Source organism: Lissotriton helveticus, chromosome 6 (genome assembly GCF_964261635.1).
Source record: "Lissotriton helveticus chromosome 6, aLisHel1.1, whole genome shotgun sequence".
Lineage (NCBI taxonomy): Eukaryota > Metazoa > Chordata > Amphibia > Caudata > Salamandridae > Lissotriton > Lissotriton helveticus.
The window spans coordinates 456161562-456180141 of record NC_136067.1 but is presented as its reverse complement, the minus strand read 5'-3'; the positions used below and the strand labels follow the sequence as shown (position 1 = coordinate 456180141).

At 42.4% G+C, this 18580-nt stretch overlaps 1 protein-coding gene across 1 annotated transcript in view; it reads right to left on the bottom strand.

The window, feature by feature from the left end:
• Positions 1 to 14474, bottom strand: part of DLGAP2 (DLG associated protein 2) — a 1782978-nt gene extending 1768504 nt beyond the window's left edge. Inside the window, exon 1 of the mRNA XM_078647907.1 lies at positions 14446 to 14474. The gene's annotated coding sequence lies outside the window, so the exon portion shown is untranslated. The remainder of the gene's footprint in view (positions 1 to 14445) is intronic.
• Positions 14475 to 18580: the final 4106 nt, after the last annotated feature.

Here is an 18580-nt window from a genome sequence, read left to right as displayed (position 1 = left end):
TCCACCCACATCCTCAACTGACAGGCTGAAAGCCAGATGTAATATACAATCTGAATTTCAGCAAGTAAGCCTTCCTCAAATAAAGTTTTGATAGGAGGTTCCTCCACCTTGCGAAAATTTTGAAAAAGATTACATCAAAAGTGCATGTCAATACTAGGGTATGTGAAAAGGTGCTTAGTTTTGTAATTTTCAGCAGAGTCTAATTGTGTATAATGAGCTTAAAGATACAACTTTTACATACTTGCTAATATATCAGAATGGAATTATTCCCGCTGTAGCAAGTGGCTTACACCCCCCACTCATATTGTCCCCTGTGATGTTAAACACACCATCCCCACACCAGACCCAATCACTGATATCCTACCGTACCTGAACATCTGCAGCTATTATCGAGTTACATGGAATTCCATTTGTCACTACCTTTGCTAGGCTCAACAAGAACATTTCACACAGCCTGCGTCATGGGGAGATTGTTTTTGTGCAGGAAGGGTTCCCTTCCTGCATAAAAACAATCACTACAGGCATTTTCCGCTTTGAATGCCTGCTGTAGAATGCAGCACGCATTGAAAGAGGAAAAAGAACGAGGAGAAATGAAAACATTTCTCCTCGTTGCGCCTCCCTATGCCTCTGGGGAGGCGTAGCATATGGACGCATTTCAAGATTTACGATTCCTCGTACATCTGGAAATGTGTCTGGTTCCATGGGTGTTGCGTGGGAACACCCATAGCAACACCCATGGAACGGCCCTTTCACGCAAAGTGCTGCATGTAAAGGGGCCTTATTTACAAGGACAGGATAAGCCACGTAGGGTGGCTTTAAGCCACGCAGGTTGGCTTTTCCTGTCCTTGTAAATATGGAGCAGCGAAATATGCCACCAGTACGTCACAAAAAGTGATGCACTGGTGGTGCAGGGGGCTTGTAAATATGCCACCATTTATTTTAAAAAGATGCAGTTTCTGGTGTTCAGCTAAGTTAGTCATAACTGCATTTGGCAAGCATGCCTAAAAAGCACGCAGAAATAAAATGAGCGACATAAATACAAAGATAAAAAAACAAAATCAAATAAGTGCCTTGCGAATATAAAACAATCCTATAAAACTTTCAAACTGGCACACTTTATTAGAATAAAATATGCAAAATTTCAGAGTAGTAAGTGGCTTGAGTTATTTTAACATAACAAACAATCGGATAAACATAAAATTACTACAGTTAGTTAAAACAGTTTTCTAAAAGCACAGTGCTTCTTATTATGTAAACTTACAATTTAACAGAAGAGCCATGCCACTTTGTAATACTTAATGCAACTCTAATGAAGTTAAAAAATAGCAAAACATACTTCAGGGGTTGCTAAATGTTGTAAAAAATAAAAAGTAGGAGAAAGTGATAGCGCCTAACAGTGGCATGTAAACAAGGGGCTAAGAGGCGCTTGAGGGATTAATATAAAGGGTGCAAAGAACGCAAAGTGACTGGTGCTGCGACTGGTCACAAGTGCAAGTAGAAAGTCGATCAAACCAGGTACCCTGGCATCGAAGCAAGCAAGAAATGCAAGGTAATTAATCTAAAGCGAGGGAGAAAAGACCCTTTACGGTGTGTTTGAAATAATCATCCTGGACTCCGAGCTCAAAATGGACCGCCAGATCAACTCTGTCTCATCTTCCTGCTTCCACACCCTCCGCCTCCTTCGTAAGACCTTCAAATGGATCCCCCTCGAACACCGAAAGACAGTCACTCACGCCCTGGTCACCAGCAGACTTGACTACGGCAACGCACTCTACGCCGGAATAAACAAAAACCTCATCCGCAAGCTACAGAACATCCAGAACGCCGCCTCAAGACTGGTCCTCAACCTGCCAAAACACTGCCACATCTCCCAGCACCTGCGCACACTCCACTGGCTCCCCGTCGAGGCGAGAATCACCTTTAAGATGCTCACCCACGCACACAAGGCCCTCCACGGCACCGGACCAGCATACCTGAACAGCCGACTCAAATTCCACGCACCCCAAAGGACCCTACGATCAGCCCAGCTTTCCTACGCTGTGGTCCCCCGCACCAGAAAGACCAGATCGGGAGGCCGCTCCTTCTCCTTCCTCGCGGCCAAAGCATGGAACGCCCTTCCGCTCCACCTCAGACAGACAACATCGCTCCCCATCTTCGCAAGAAACCTCAAAACCTGGCTCTTCGACAGACCCCCTCCTTGATGGAATGGAACCTGCACCCCCCCAACCCCCCCACCCCTAGCGCCTTGAGACCCTTACGGGTGAGTAGTCGCGCTTTAACAAACTCCTGATTGATTGATTGATTGATTGATCATCAGAAAGGGTGCAATACCATTTGAGATACAGAAAGCAGAATGAGCGGCAACAGACACAGTCTGCAATAATTGCGTCTTCTAGCTAAAATAGAGTTGTTTCCAAGCCACGTCGGACACCGATACCAACGAGAAGGGTGAGTGGTGGTAGTCAGGCACGCCGGTCAATGTGAAGGTGGGATTCATTTACAAAATAACAGGGGATTTTTGGACACATGATCCAGCATTAACACATGAATAAAAGTGTTCTTCAAAATCAAATGTCTGGGGAAACTTAAGCCAGGTTTTGTGCAACAAACGAAACAGTCCCGTGTGTGTACGGCATTGGCATTTGGCAACAGACTATTGGGCCTGGCTAGATCGAGAGCCCCGAGCAGGCAGCTCTTGTTGCTTTTATGAAGCAAGCAAGTCCATTCTATATACAAAAAATCATACCTGTATTGAATGCGGGTGCCGGCGCTCATACTGCAGTTAACTAAACTGCGCAGTTTATGCTGGGGCGTGGCAACTGGTGGCAGCCTGCCAAGTGAAAAAAAATCTACGCTTTCCCCTACCCCCATCAGAACCTCAGCCCGGCCAAATACATTTGTGCGCGTTCTGAATTTACGCGGCCCGCCCACCCACTGGCAAACTCAAAGAAACTGTCAACAAGTCTGTTGCGTCCACCATGATGAAACGAAACTTGGGTTACTTGGCTGCGGCTGCCTGGCACATTTGATATTTATATCAATATCAGTACTTACTAATAAATTATAATACTATTATTCGTCGACTCCCTTAGCCTGGGCAGGGGCATCTTGTGCTACTACTACCTAACCTACCTCACGTCACGTGCAGATGAAATGTGAGTTGCAGGCGGCCAGTACTGGTTGCGATGGAGGGGGAGGGGCAGCGGGAGGGGGGGAGGAGGTCGGGGCACTCAATCCACTCGACTCGCGCTAGCAACTAACTCGAGTCGCCCTCGCAAAACCGAAAACACTGCACCCTGGCCTGACGCGACGCCGGTGATCGGTGATGATGACAGACTCTCACACACTTTGACTACTATGACATGAAAAAACACGCTGCGGCCGCCGGCCGGGCCTGGGGCCGCAGATAGTACAAGTAAAAGAGAATAAAAGGTATATACCAATACCATATATATATTTTTACAAAACCTATTCATCCTTTGGGTGTGCGCACAGTAGACCCAGCCCTGACATTTAAGTGCCGTTGCTAAGCACCGGAAAGCACCGGCACAAATTAAGCACTGCCTCTTTTTCTATAACCTTCTACTTGTGGTATCATTTAATGATTAAAAACAGAAACAGTTCTTCCATTTATCTCCTATTCATGTTCAAAACAAGTGTAATCTGTGTTAATTATGTATACTTTGAATGTGGAAATGTATTTATCACATCAGAGGCATTATTGCAGATATGAATGTGAAGAATATGCCTTCCACAGTCATAAGTTTTATCCGGAGTTCTAAATGGCATAGTAATTTTACAATTGTAGAGACTACACAGTCGAGGCAGAGAACACCACACATAAAAAGATAGGATGGGCCTATCTTTTTAAAACACCAAAAAAATGGTAAACTTCCACAAAGGTGTACCTTTGTGAATCAGGTCCACAATAATCACCAGGAGGAGTGCCTCACTTCCAATCAGTATTGCGAGAAAATAACAATTTGAAACAAACCCAAAACAGAAACAACCATTTACAATGCAATAGATATCGCATTTGCGATAGTTTAAACTATTGGCACTGTAAATAACTGCCTTTTATTTATATGTTTTGATAATTAACACATAAATAAAAGGCATTGTCATGTACAATGCCAATAGCGCAAACTCATGGAAATGCGAGACCTATTCAAAGAAACGCTGCCATTGTCCCGTGCTGCTTAGGAAGTGAAAGCGCACATGGCGTGCTGAATGTTGCAGGAAATCATGTTGTGCCTGCAGGAGGAGAAACACATTAAAGATAATAGTGCTTACAGGCTAAAACATTCCTCATGAGACTAAACAAATGAAGACAAGGCGGTACTAAGGAGGGATTAACAGGCCTATTAAAGAATCAGTAGCCAGCATTTATGAAGGACAATGACACAAGCCAATGACAAATATGGATGGAGAGTGGGCGGGGTTTCTATTCCATAATCCAATAGAGCATGGCTTGCAGAGCAGCGTATGTGCTGCCCATGCTCAACCTAAAAAGGAGACCTGCCTCTGAGGCTGACACATTCAAAATTTTTAAAGAAATGTTAAATGCGGGATGCACTTTTTTTGCTTGAGCACAACCACTGTGCTCCATGTTATTGTTTTCTTTGCAAGTAAGGCTGGAGCAGTCACCCACAGAATCGTGACATCCAGTACGATTTGAGTATTGACCAAATAATAAGCAGATAAACTTCAATACAATTTGTTTAAGTTTATTCCTGGATGTCAATTACATGTTAACACAGGTAGCAGCATGCTACCTTAAGTTTCCCATTTTATACCACTGGCACTGCCCTTACTATGCCTTTGCTCCTCAATAAGATAATCAAGAGTGCCAGATTTCATCTAAAAGCTTACTGATAGCTTTTATCCTTTCATCCCTAAACATTACTTAACATCTGCTATTCAGGCGTTGGTGATATCGCACCTTATGTAAGAAAATTCAACACTAAGCAGATTGCGTAAGTACTGTTTGACCGTTCTTAAACCTATCCTCTCCTCTGCAGCCAGGCTCATCATTCAAACAAGAAAACTTGCAAGAATAATTTACATTTTAACGTGACCAACACAAGTCTTTTGCTCCACTTTTATGACAGCTAAATTCCCTTATAAAGCCTAATCCTTATCCTCTACCGAGTAAAGACAATCAGGAACTATTCAGCATAAACTTGCCCCAAAGAATTCATTTGACAACACTTCTCAATACATCTCACTTTAACAACATGTCAAACTTCAAACGTTTATTCTCAGCGTAGTCGCTCCTCGAATTGCATAACCTTCCCATAGACATAGGACTTACTGCTTCAATTCAGATCTTTAAATCCAAGTTAATAGACTGTGCTATACAACACCCACGAACCAAGTAATATCAGTGCCCCCAACTCACTTTCAAAATAAAAGTAAAAAGAAGATAAAAACGACAAAGGGATAAAGTCACTAACCCGTTGGATGTGTACGTTACATCATGCAGGCTTGATGGCTACAGATAAACACAGTTTGTGGCATTTGCGGCATTCATGTATCTTCCCTTCCTACTTAGATATACATTTCACATTGTTTTGTGTCTGTTGATCTTTGCTATCTATTCATGTACTTTGCTGACTTATTCATGTCCCCAAAACTCACTTGTCCATATTTTATGTATTTTATGTAATTCATAGGCAGTATAACTCTCTGCTCTTTCCACTACATATATTGTCTTCAATTGATCACTATTACTGTTCGTTTCTCCACTTTATAATCAGCAGCTTATTAAACTCAGTGATGTTTGGTGCTAAACAAAATGTATCACCGTAGACTTTCTTAACTTTTTTCTTTGCACATGGATCATTGCATCAATAAACGATGGGAAAGTGAGATAAAACAACATTATCTATTCAATGAAAGTACTCAATTCTTTTTCGCCATACTGATTTCAACAAATGATTCAACATCCCCAGGACCATTCCAAAACTCAATCGAATTTCCCACTCCTACAAGTTCTTAAGCTACATAATATCGTTCATTCTACCAAGCTGTGGAGCTAAGAGGACCTTTAATCATTCAAGGATTCATAAAATTACCTGTGAACAAATATACAATTTCTAAATCCAAGATAACAACAGGAACATTGTCCATGTAATTTTGGAGACTGCATCTACGTCTTGAAACCAAATGTTTCTAGTAACATAATACATCAGACAAGAATGAGTTAAATTTAAAAATGCCGGTTTTACATTCCTTTAAATAGTTGCCAATCTTGGATACCTTTTGTTTATAACAGTAGAATGTAACTCAGTCTAAACAGGTCTTTGTCATGAAGACGTTTGTATTTAGCTACAGCGTGAGATCTCTATGCATAATTTGCTGGGTCGCAAACTCAAGCTCGCTACTGAAGCCCCCGTGGGCCTTCTTCCCACGCAGCAAGGCGTGTTTCTGGCTTCAGATGAAAATACATGCAAGCGGGCAATTATCTAGAAACGATCTGAGTCCATACATGATTTTGAGTAAAATAAATCCAAATTCATGGAAGGGGCAGATTCTCTCACAAAATAAATATGTAGCTGCAAAAATGTAAGCGAATGTTTCACAGTGAAATAAACTGTGCTTGCAGTTGTACTGTAATGATGTGGCGTGGGAGGGAGGGAAGGTGCAGCATTCCTTTTCTGCACAGTTGAATAAATCAGTTAATAGGATTACTTCCTCTTCCTGTAATCTGAAAAATACCAACGAATTCCCCAATATTACATAATTTTCTGGGAAAATGTCACTTGGTCAGAAACTTTTGCCAGACCACTCCATAAACCTTCAGGCCTTTAACTGGACTTGTTTTTTTTAAACTTGTAGCAGCTGGAACCAGTCAGACATTATATCCACTCATTTCTTTCAGGACTAACAAACACCTTGAGGAGTCAGACATCTAGCAGAGGGTTATTCATTAAACTGCTTTGACTTGGCTATCTAGTGCAGCTGGGTTTTGCCGTTGCAATGGATTGGATAAAGATGTCATTGTGTAGCGGTGTAGGTGCCTGAAGAAACACCATGATTTTTACTAGGTTCCCTGTCAACTGATACCCTTTCCTAGAGGTAACCAGAGTACAATTTGTAATCTATTGTGCATAACAAATATTTGCACAATACTCTTTTACCAAAATAATAATTAGGGCAGTGAGAAAATCGTACTTTAATTTGTGCAGCAAGATTACAAACAATAATATTTGGAGCATGTTGACCAAACTAGAACTAAGAGCATATTTCCACCTACTGTACAACCCAATTTCACAGTTGAGTTACTGGCTTAGCTTATTGTCAAGTCATGCTACTGTTTTCTTTCAAGAAGCACAGTGTCAATAGGCATTCTCTCATCTTAGATTGTATAGTTTAGAGTTTTCACAGCACGCTATTGTTTCTCACTCAATTAAATGGCACTTGACTACTTACTTCAGACAAGAATCTTTTCCCTATGACTTACATTCTGGTCCCATCCATACCACATGGAACCTTTCCTGTGCCCTAAACAGGGCAAGTAAGTTAAAGTTGTGGTCTAACCTTCACGTGGAAGCCATCACCTGTCAGGTTGTCTAAGGTCTGTTGAAACTGGAAGCTTTGATTTGAGATGCTAGAAATTCGCATATCTGGAAAGTTCACTGTATTGTATTGCACCTATCTGCAAACTAGGAACAGATATCCAGGCTGTTGGTCCATAACAGTGTTGTTCCTGTTCTGCAAATATCCAGCTCTTAGTGGGAGCAGACTGTAGCGTTGCCTCTTACCCACTCTTTAACAGACTTCTGGGGGATGGCAAGATGAAGGCATACATGCAGGTAACAGCGGTGGGGCGGTGATCCTTGTAAGGGGTGGATTGCAAGAGACGATGCAGAGGAAAAATTAATTATTTATTTAATTTCCCCTCTGTATCGTCCCTCGAAATCCCCCCTTACACAGCCCCACCGCCCCAACGCTTTTACCTGCACGAACCGCGGCTTCTGGCTATTCTTAATGGCATATAATGTACATCTGCATGTATTGTGAATTGAACTATCTCTAGGCTAGATTATTTTATGATTTCTCCGGGATCTGAGATAAGATTGCACAAGTTTCAAACGTACGGAGATGTTTCACACTAGGCACCCACTATGTTTGAAAGCAGCAGTGGATGGAAAAAGCCCAGGATAAAGAAACCAAAATTCAGTGAAATGATTATGTTGCAAAGAGATTTTTCTAGAAAAAACATGTTCAAGAATTTTTCGTAGAAAGTTTAATGGAAGAATTCGCCAAGTTTCCCGCCTTTACAAAACTTTATAGATGGCATTGTAAAGTTGTTCTCACCTAACCTAGAGCTGAAAGGGGTTTTTGTTTAATGTAGTTTCAGTGGGTTGGTAATCTTTGGGCAGCAGATTAAATATATCCTATACACCTGCTGAGGGAGAGGGCATCACTAGAACCGATGGGTAACAGTAATTAACAAGAGCATCCAGAATAAGGTGCAATAGTTTATTAAAGATTGTATAAACGAATGTTCTGTAAACAGACAGAAAGGTTCAGGAATTAACCTTAGCCGAGTATGAATTTAACACAACATGCACTAAACGGTCACAATACTCTCTCTTCTAACTTTTTTTTTATTAGAGGCAGGCATAAACACATCTGCAGACTTCAGATGAATCTGTCATTCTGGGATACAAATACACATCTCTAGGCAAAGAAAATGATGGGTGGAATTTCCCTTTCTGGCTCAAATCACTATAGGGCTCTTGGTAGTTGACTGGCCTACTCCTGGAGCTTGAGAAATATGACGCCTTCAGGGACCACGAAGTGTTTCAGGATTATATGGAAAGTCCCAGACATTCAAACTCGAGTCCAATCAGTCAGTCATAATGGCTTAGGCCCACGCACCAATTCTATTTGGCCGAATGTCAGCCAGGTTGTTTCAGGCTTTCTTACTGGATAATGAGCCACACCATAGAATTTGCTGGGGATCTCCAGGCATACCTGGTCCATTTTTGTGGTGTAAAAGATGCAAAGACTGCGAAGTATTCCAGTTTAGACAGCCTGGGTGTAAAATTCAAAGTTAGGGTATTGTAGCATGCTATGCAATTGAAATATGTCGCTCTGGTAACATGTTGAAACCCACATCAGATTATGGCAACAATTTTTACTAAGCCATAGACGATATCCCATTATGTGAAGGGAGAAAAATTAAGAAATCTCCTAGCAATGGAATTTAGAGAGCAGGAAGCACAAACATGAATTTCGACCATTATGGGGCGTAATGGCTATCCCCCAATAGTTTCATATTTTCTTCTATCATGTGTAGACATCAGAAGGGGTTGAAAGTTTGATAAGGAAGTTGCTTTTTATGTTAAAAGTGATCAGGCAAATACATGCTCAGAGAGAATGTGTCATAAAGAGAAATCATGGAGACCAATAAGGAGGTGCATACCAGGCAGTTGCCCAGGGAACTTTGTCATTCTACTGAAACTCTGCAGGAGAACAGAGGTGACAAAAGGTTAAATTGTAATTTACGAGAGCCCTTGGTAGGCGGAAAGAGGAAGAGAAACGTTTCACACTTACTAATATTCACATTAGTATCTTTCCAAAAGTAGTACTAAATAGGTTGAAGGAGGAGGCCCCAGAAGTATTACATAAGGAACATGTGTGCATAGTCGAAGGTCACTTGTGAAGGGATAATATGAGACTATTGATGCAAGGTGTGAGCAAGAAATGAACACTAGACACAAAGGTGTGTCAAATGATGGAGTGTGGACACCATTTCAAGATTCTTGAATAAAAAGGTTTGGGGAGGGATTACTGTGCAAAGTCAAACATCTTTTCTGTAGCCATATGGTGAGAGTGAATACTGGGGTCTTTGTTTTTCATGTTATATGACTGGGTACAAGGTGCATACGTTCTTTGTCTCAACTATTGTTATTAATAGCCCTGTCGCTCCACTACTAGACCAGATGGGAATATTGGGTATCAAAAGCATCTAAACCTCAGCAGAAGAAGTGAAAGACCTCTTGTTGGAAGATGACAAGATGCGATATCTGTCTAACCTGAAGGGATCTATCTAAAACTGGAGTTACATAACAGAGGTACATGATGCTCTCCCTGTTAAAAAATGCACTTAATAAAGTGTGCTTTATGACTGGAAAGGTAGCAGAGCAAATACCGTTGGAGACAGGTGGCAAATTAAATGCTGAGTGGCGTTCTGGGGAGGAGAGCATTCAGATGAAGAATCCACGATACTTTGACGTGACACTATAATCTAAGCCTAAGCGGTGTCAAAAATAGTGTAAAAGTGAAAGATTTTGAGAGGCTGCTAAAATAGTAACTCAGCGATTTCCAGACAAGAGGGCACAACTAGCTCAGGCAATTGATGGGTATTAGTAGATAAAAATAATACACTAGAAAACATCTCAACAATTTATTAAAAGCAATACAATTGATATGGGTAAGACAACACTCAATCAGCAATAACAGCCAAAAGGCACTTGTGGTTCTCGGAGCACCCACACAGGGTGTGTGAGTGCATTTTATGGCGTTTTGACTCTCTCTATGACAAACAAGAAATGAGACGCTTAGTCCCAAGTGGTTGTAATAACGAAGACCGATTTAAAAATTGGCCAGTGGGAAAAATGGTCTATATTCACAATCAGTGACCAGAGTGGCAAGATTAATACACATCTAGTTCAAAAGGGCAACACATCTGGCACTGAATCAATGGAGCTAAACAGAATACAGCCTCTGGCATTTTGCTTTAGGTGCAGTGAAGCAGAATACAGCGATGTGAAACTCAGAAATACATGCTACATAGTAAACACCTAATGGGGCAAAGTGAGCAAGGAAATGGGAGAAGTTTTTTAAAGAAACACACCCAAAGAGATTAAAGAGCTGACACTATCCTATAATACCTCAGACAACAGGATAAACAGACTTGCACGTATGCAGCTATTGCCCTTATGGTGGCTAAAGCAGGGGTGCTTTTGAGATGGAGACCTCTGGAGCCCGATGCGTAAGAATGAATAAATAGGGCATTTGTAAAGTGCAACTGTCACTCAAGAATAAGCATCCTGGTGCTCTACTAAGTAACAGCGTGAACCCTGTCTTAAGCCTAAGTAAGTCAGTTAAATGAGAACATGGCAAAGAGCATTCAATGCCTGGAAAAGCCAAGTCTTAAGGGGATTTTTATTTACCTCTTCTGCATCTATAAATTGGAGATGTGGTGGCATTTGGTTCCAGGCATTGATGCCTAATACCATAGAAGATTTGCCACCTCGAGTTTTTAATTTGAAGGAAGGGGGCTTTAGCAACTTTGTACTTGAAGTTCTCGAGGTCCGGTAGTGGCTGAATCTGACCATAACATTTTTAGGGTCCATTACCTTGAAGGCACTAAAGACCAGCAACAAGATCTTGAACAGAATTATTTTATGTATTGGTAACCGATGCAAACTTTGCAATGGGTTGATGCAGAGCCTGGCAGCTGCATGTTTGACCATCTGAAGTTTGTGAATTAGTTGTTTTGAGCAGCCCACATATAGGCTGTTACAGACGTCGACCCTCGAAGTAATGAGGGCAAATGCCACTGCTTGCCTGGTGGTGAGAGGGAGGTAGTGGAAGAATTTTTCAAAGATTTGATAAAATTAAAACACATCCCGGTTACTGCTGCCACTTGAGGATGGAAGGAGAGATCTACATAGAATTTGGCCCCAGGTTCTTTCCGTTTTTTTTCAGTATTGCACTTAATATGGTTGTTTTGCATCCAAGCAATAGAATTGGAAAGACGCTTTTGAAAGTTCAGTTCAGGGTCAGTAAACCTCCTCTCAAGCAAGAGGATCTGGGTGTCGACTGCGTTAAGAAGTGGTTTCAATTTCATATGAGTCAATCATTGATATCAAAGGGGCAACAAAGATATTAAAAAGGACAGGGCTGAGTGACAAATCCTGCTGTACACCCCTGCTAACCAATTTTTCTTTGGATGAAAATTCTCCTAAAACAACGGTTTGTCTCCTGTCGGGTAAAAATGATTTGAGCTATTTTAAAACTTTGTGGGAAATCCCTACATCTTGGATTTGCTGGAGAAGGATCTTGAGCAAAAATGGTATTGAATGCTGCCGAGAGGTCCAACAGAATCAATACTGCATCATTCCCCATGTCCAAGGTCATTTTAATGAGGCGAGGCTTGGAGCAATGGCCTTGATGGCATCATATGGGAACTTTATTTTACAGAGTTCTTGGACTAGAAAATGAGAACTCCAGTTCTATAAATCCTTAAGTGGCAAGTGCATGTCCGAGTCAGAGGACAGGAATGATTGAATAATTGCGGAGAAGTGGCACTGAAGAGCATAGTGTATCTAAGTGGCATTAACCTGAGTTTAGAGCGTGTTTTTGTTTCTGTGGTCAGTGCACTGTAGTGCAGGAGACCAGGAGAGTGCACTTCATGCAGACAAGATTGGGTGCACTTTCACGAGATATATAGAGAAAGGTCAGAAAGGTCGGAAAGGTCGAGAGGACAAATACACAGCTTTGGCACACACTGAATGTGATATTGACAGCCCTCAAATGTGCATTTTAGAGATGTACAGAGTGATAAGTGAAAGACACAGCAATAAATCTGCAATCACAAGTACTGGTACTTGCCAGAGAAATGCAGCACAGTTGTTAATGTTGTTAAACGTTTCATGATGTCGCTAATTGTTAATGTTTCAATTATAAATTTTCCATACTGCTTATTGATCATAGGATAGAATCTTCAAGTTCGAGATGGCGAGATGATTAATGATGCAACATGCTCAAAACAGGCAAAGAAATAACCTATTTTACAAAAAGGAAAGGGTACTCGCATGGTACACTTTCGATCAGTAATGAAGCACATTAACATCAGCGGAGGCTGCTTTGTTTTCTGAGTGTTGACTCTTCTTTGAAATCCCTGATGAGAAACGTGTAGTCTTGGATGAATCGCAAATATGTGTGGTAATCAGGTGGCCAGATTTGTTTCTGCTCTGCACCATTAACTATATCTCTAGAGAGGTTATAGATAGGAAACGGAAACACTAATACCACACAGTAAAGCTGTAAAAGCACACAACTTAAAAGTAATTATTCTAAACGTCGGTGACATACTTTTGGTACCTGAGAATGGGGAAGAAAAAAATAGGTGGTAACAGAGATACTTTTACTATGTGAGTTAGGGTCCCAGGGCCCTAGCACTGTAGACATAACTCCTAAAGAAAGTATATCTCCCAAAGCTGCTTTGCTATATGTTGACAGAGTCACTTCCTCTTCAGACCAAGAGACCACATTACCTTTGCACGCTCTAATTTATTTAGGTTTTGTGTCAATCTACTGCAAATTGTAAAGTTTCACTTGAGCAGCTGATAACAGCTCTTCTTTGCGCGAGCACCCATGCAAAAGTACCCCACAAATGCACCCATGCAAAGGCTCCCCACCAACCTCCTATAGAGACTTCAATCCATACAGAACACTGCTGCCAGAGTCATTGAAGGCCTCCCCGGTGAACACCCATCACCACCCACCTCAGAAAACTTCATTGGCTCCCCGTACAGAGAAGATTTAAATTGAAGCTGCTGATCCACGCATACAAGGCTATCTCTACACAACCAGGGACCCACCTACATCAACAACTGACTCAACTTTAACCACCCTCCAGGCATCTACCCTCTGCATCTTCTCCCTCGCCTACACACCCCGCATCTACCGCAACACAGGTGGTTGACGCTGCTTCTCAAGCCAGGCGGCCAAGTTTTGGAACAACCTGCTGCTCTACTGGAATTCCAAAGGGGTCTGAAGACCTGGCTATTCGACTCAGCCACCCCAGTCCCAGTACCTGGAATCACCTCCCCCCAGTCCCCCCCCCCATTAACCACGCAATATAAATCCTCTGATTGATTGATTGAAAGTCACCAGTGCAAGGGCACCCACGCAAAGTCACCAGTGCAAGGGCACCCACGCAAAGTCACCAGTGCAAGGGCACCCACGCAAAGCTTTCTCAATTCAACTCTCCCCCACTCACCCCCACCACCAGTTGCACGAAACACGTTAGTGTTCATTGAACACGTTTACCACTCATCTCAATTGTCAACAAAAAGTAAACATTTTTGAATACAGTATCACAAAACAAAGCAGACTTAACTAAATAAATTGACTAGGAGGTAAGCATTCTCGTATTTAGGATGGCAAAGTGCAAGCCTGTAATGTCTGTTTACTGCCCAGAGCGTGTACTGTGCTCGCTCGCTTTTAATTCAATGTATTCCCTCACAGCATCGATTTCAGAAAAAAAAGACATCTCTCTATTTACTCGGTATCAGTTCAGACACAAAGTTCCCTTTGCTGTCAGCGGAGCAGACGTGCAGGTGAACCAGGGACAGATCAAGCTGGTCAGGCATGACTGAGGCCAGCTGCGACAAAGATTGAGTCAAGCGGGAGTCTTACCTTCAGGCTCGCCACACAGCGTGCATTGGGACTCTGCAACGAGACAAGCAGAAGAAAACGTCGATTAATACTGTGTTCGTACTACCGCATATTTTTAGCATGTGTTATTGGTATAGTAGTACTCAATACATACGTCGTATATTTTAATTTTCTTTGCTAATTTATTCGACACGGATTCTCGTTTGCTATCAATTTAGTTCCATGTCAAATCTATATTTGAGATTTAAAAAGCTGGCGGTCAACAGTCTCTCATAGTCCATCAGATCTATTGCCATTAGTTCCGATTCACAATATTGACCACCTAAACTCATCTTGAGAGGATGAATACATTCCTGAGTTTAAAATATTTCAGACAAGATCCTACCACCATGAATTCAAATTTAGAAACGTACCATCAACATATCGCCATCAGTAGCGAAAAAGTGGAACCTTACCAGCAAAATAACTTTAGCAGTAAATAAAACATGGAAACAAATCAACATTTCACCACCAGCATATAACATGTGGAAGCATACCAGCAACATACCACAAGTACCGAAAACGTGGAAACATGCCGGCAACGTACCACACATCTAAAATGTGGAAATATACCAGCAGCAAACCACCAACATGAATTAAAAAATGGAAATATACCAATAGCAGTACATGAAAGATGGAAACGTACCAGTAACATACCGACAGCAGTATATAAAACGTAAAACACACCACATATTACAAAGGCAGCTAAGGTCCATCGATTTGGCCCATTTTCCTACCAGTTTACACCACCGACTACTACTTCATAGACAACTAATAGGTATTTTTTCTTTTTCTTTTTTGTTTTATAAACAAGTGTCAGCGAATAACAATCAAAACTGTCTGTTATATCTGTTACATGTATCCTGTAAATACCAACAAAAAAAAGTATCATTCCATGACTTTATTTTCCATTTAATAAATAAAAGTACAGTCATTACTTTTGATAAATACACACATATATTTATTTATTTGGATCTTTTTACTAGAACGCTGCATGCTTCCTTTCAGTTATGTCAGACAGCCACAAAAGAGGCAAACAATTCAATCCTGAGGTCACAAGAGTCTGTTCACTGAAGCAAAATATTTTCTGATGCTCTTCAATAGCTAGCCGTTTGTTTGGGGGCTGAACTGTGGAAAAGTAAATTTTGCCATGTTCTGTGTCCCTACGCTTCATCCATCATATGTTATGTGTGCATGACCAATATGCATATGTTATTCCCCATGTCCGATTAATGACGCAATTCCAGTTGTGTCCACCTCTAGTATGTTAGTTTCCAGTCCTCGTGAATACTACGAATATCAGGCCTATGTAAAGTTATGTTGCCACGTTTCCCAGTGTGCACGTTATTTCATTATAAAGTCCCCGTTTCCAGGCCTCAACAGGGCCCGGACCACAGATTCAGCTCCTGTCTCCTGAAAGCCTTGCTGAGGAGCGATACAGCCCCCACCTGTATCCTCGACCCTTCACTTACTTCCTGCCTCGCAGTGCCCGGTGCAGCTTGGCTCTGCCTCTGAGTCTGCCAAGAGTATGTTATGATTCCAGCTATCAGTTCAGTCCTCCTTCTCTGCATTCCTGAGCTACTGAACTGCATCAATAGTTTCCGTCATTGTCTAGCCTTCTCGTCTCCACGTTAGAGAAATACTGTATTTAATAGTCATTTAATATTCTTCACGCACTACATGAAGAATAATGCATGGTCCAGTCTTAGAATCAAGTTAGCTTCTCCCCTCATGACTTCTAGTTTATATCAACATGTTCCCTAAACATCAGATACCAGATAAGGTTTAGGTACATGTCGCTCCGACCCTCCAGACTCTAGTCTCTGCTCCTAGCACAGAGTTCGTAGCCCCCAGCTTCTCCTAGTAACACGTCATTGCCAGTTTTCGCGCACCATTAGGTTAGAGGTCCCGGCTCCTTAGGTAGCCCCCTCCAAAGTTTCCGCCCATTCATGACATATTCTGTTACGTTTGCACCACATGTCTAAGTATACTCCCAGTTACACCTCTTTTTACTGTTATCTTTCGCGACTGCTACGCGTCACGCCTTCTGCTCCACCCACTGCTACGCCTACTGCAATGTAATGCTATGTGTTTGCGCTATGTATATAAGTCAATGTTATGTTATTAAATGTTAGCGCGCTCATCCCAGACCTAGCCCCAGCAGCTGCTGGGCCTCTTTTCCCCTGCTGGGCCTTATTGTCCTATTCCTATGCAGGTTGTCCTGATCCTGTCCTTATGCTGTAATAAACCTGCAGAAACTCCTACTACCTCGAATCTTGACTCTTATTTATTGAGCTATCTGTTATGCTATAAGTCTAGTCAAAAATAGGGTATTATTTATTTATTTACCACATAATGGCGCCCGAACAGGGACTTGCCCTTTCCCCACGCGTCGGTGAAGCCACGCCGACCCCCTGACCCTCTGCAGTCGTGACGGAACCATACTGGCCAAGTGCAGATATTTCTGCTTCAAGTATCCCTCAGGCCCACGGAGGAGACGGAGGAGGCGGTCCAGCATCCGAACGAGACGGTGGAGGAACGCGGCGAGTCCCGACCAGAGCCCAAGCTGAGAGTCCAAGGTCCGAGGTATCCGGAGGCCCACCCGTAACTGAAGTCCGAAGTCCGAAGTTCGTCGTCATAGTCCAGTCCCGTTCGAGGCCTTCCGTTCCGTGCTGCCCGGTGAGTACCATTGCTGGGGTAGTGTCTAGACAGGGTCAGTCTAAATTGACTCCTGGTCCGTGGGTTGGTGGTACCCAAGCCCACAAACGAAGTGTTCACCTAGGTGGATACGGGTCTTGATGCGTTCCTTTATGGGACCGGTATGTTCCGTACTGTTATAGCAGTGCATCCAGTAACTCTAGTCTGTTCCGTTCTCGAGAATTCTGTTCTGTTTTCAGTATTTTCAGGTAGTATTCTGTTCGAACTGTTATTTATAATGTTGTTTAATGTATTTCCAATGTCGTGGTATGCCTGAATTGTTTTCCCAATTGTTATTGTTTTTCGTGTATTGTATTGTGTTCCGATTCAAGTTTAGAATGCCGCTCTTTTCCAAGTTACGTCAGTTAAAAACTAGAAAGGGTCTGCTGGAAGCAGCAGTTCCTGTTCCGCCTAGGGACAGTCCAGGTCACTTTATGTATCAGAAACATGGCATAAGCGCCATATTGTATCTAGATTTATGGGTAGAGTATACCAAACAGTTAGAAGAAAAGTATAGATGGCCCGTATCGGGTACATGGGATGCCGAATGTATCATGCGAGTAGAAGAAGCATTATGGAAAAAGAAAGCCAGACAGTCACAGAAAGATGCCATCGAGTTATGGCGTAAGGAAGCGCATAGAAGAATGGAAAAGGAAGTCAGAAAGTCAGAGTTAAGTAGAGAATCCCAAGAACGAGCCCAAGAAAGAGAATTAATCGAGATAGGTGAACGAGTCAAAGCCGAACAGTCAGACAGACAGAGGCATGCCCTCATTAAGGGTATGTATCCTCTTCTCGCCGAGGGCTTGCCAAAAGCGACCCCAGAGGCATCTAGTAATTTCCCGCCACCATTAGTTCCGACCAAGCTACGTCACAAACCGACCGCAGCTGATATTTTTATTTCGTCCTACTTGGACGACACAGTCCCAGAATATGCAAATCCTGTTCGCGCTCCGCCAGTCCCTGCAAATCAGGCACTTCCCGCTCCTCCAGACACCGGAGTACCTGTTATGGTACCCCCGGTCCAGCCTACAGTTCCATTTCCCACTCTGCCAGGACGTAGAGCCTCAGTAGACGACTCCAGTCTAGGGGCCGCAGGAGGAGGTCTTCCTCAAACCCCGCCGCCACACAAGCGTTTAACGTTAGCCGAATTACATGCACAAGCATCACAGCGTACGCCTAGATATCAGTCTGTTGCAGAAATAAGAAAATCCCTTGCCGAATGTTGCTATGATCCAGTCCCAGGCGAGGATAATATGGTTTTATATTCATTCCGCGTAAGAAAGGTGGCCGAGTATCTGGTCACCTTGCCGAATATGAAAGAAGATCTAGACAGAATATATCGTTTCATCCGTACAGGGGATGATCCAGAAAGTATTGGCGAGATTATGTCTCAAAGGAAAGCCGAGATTCAGCTCATGAT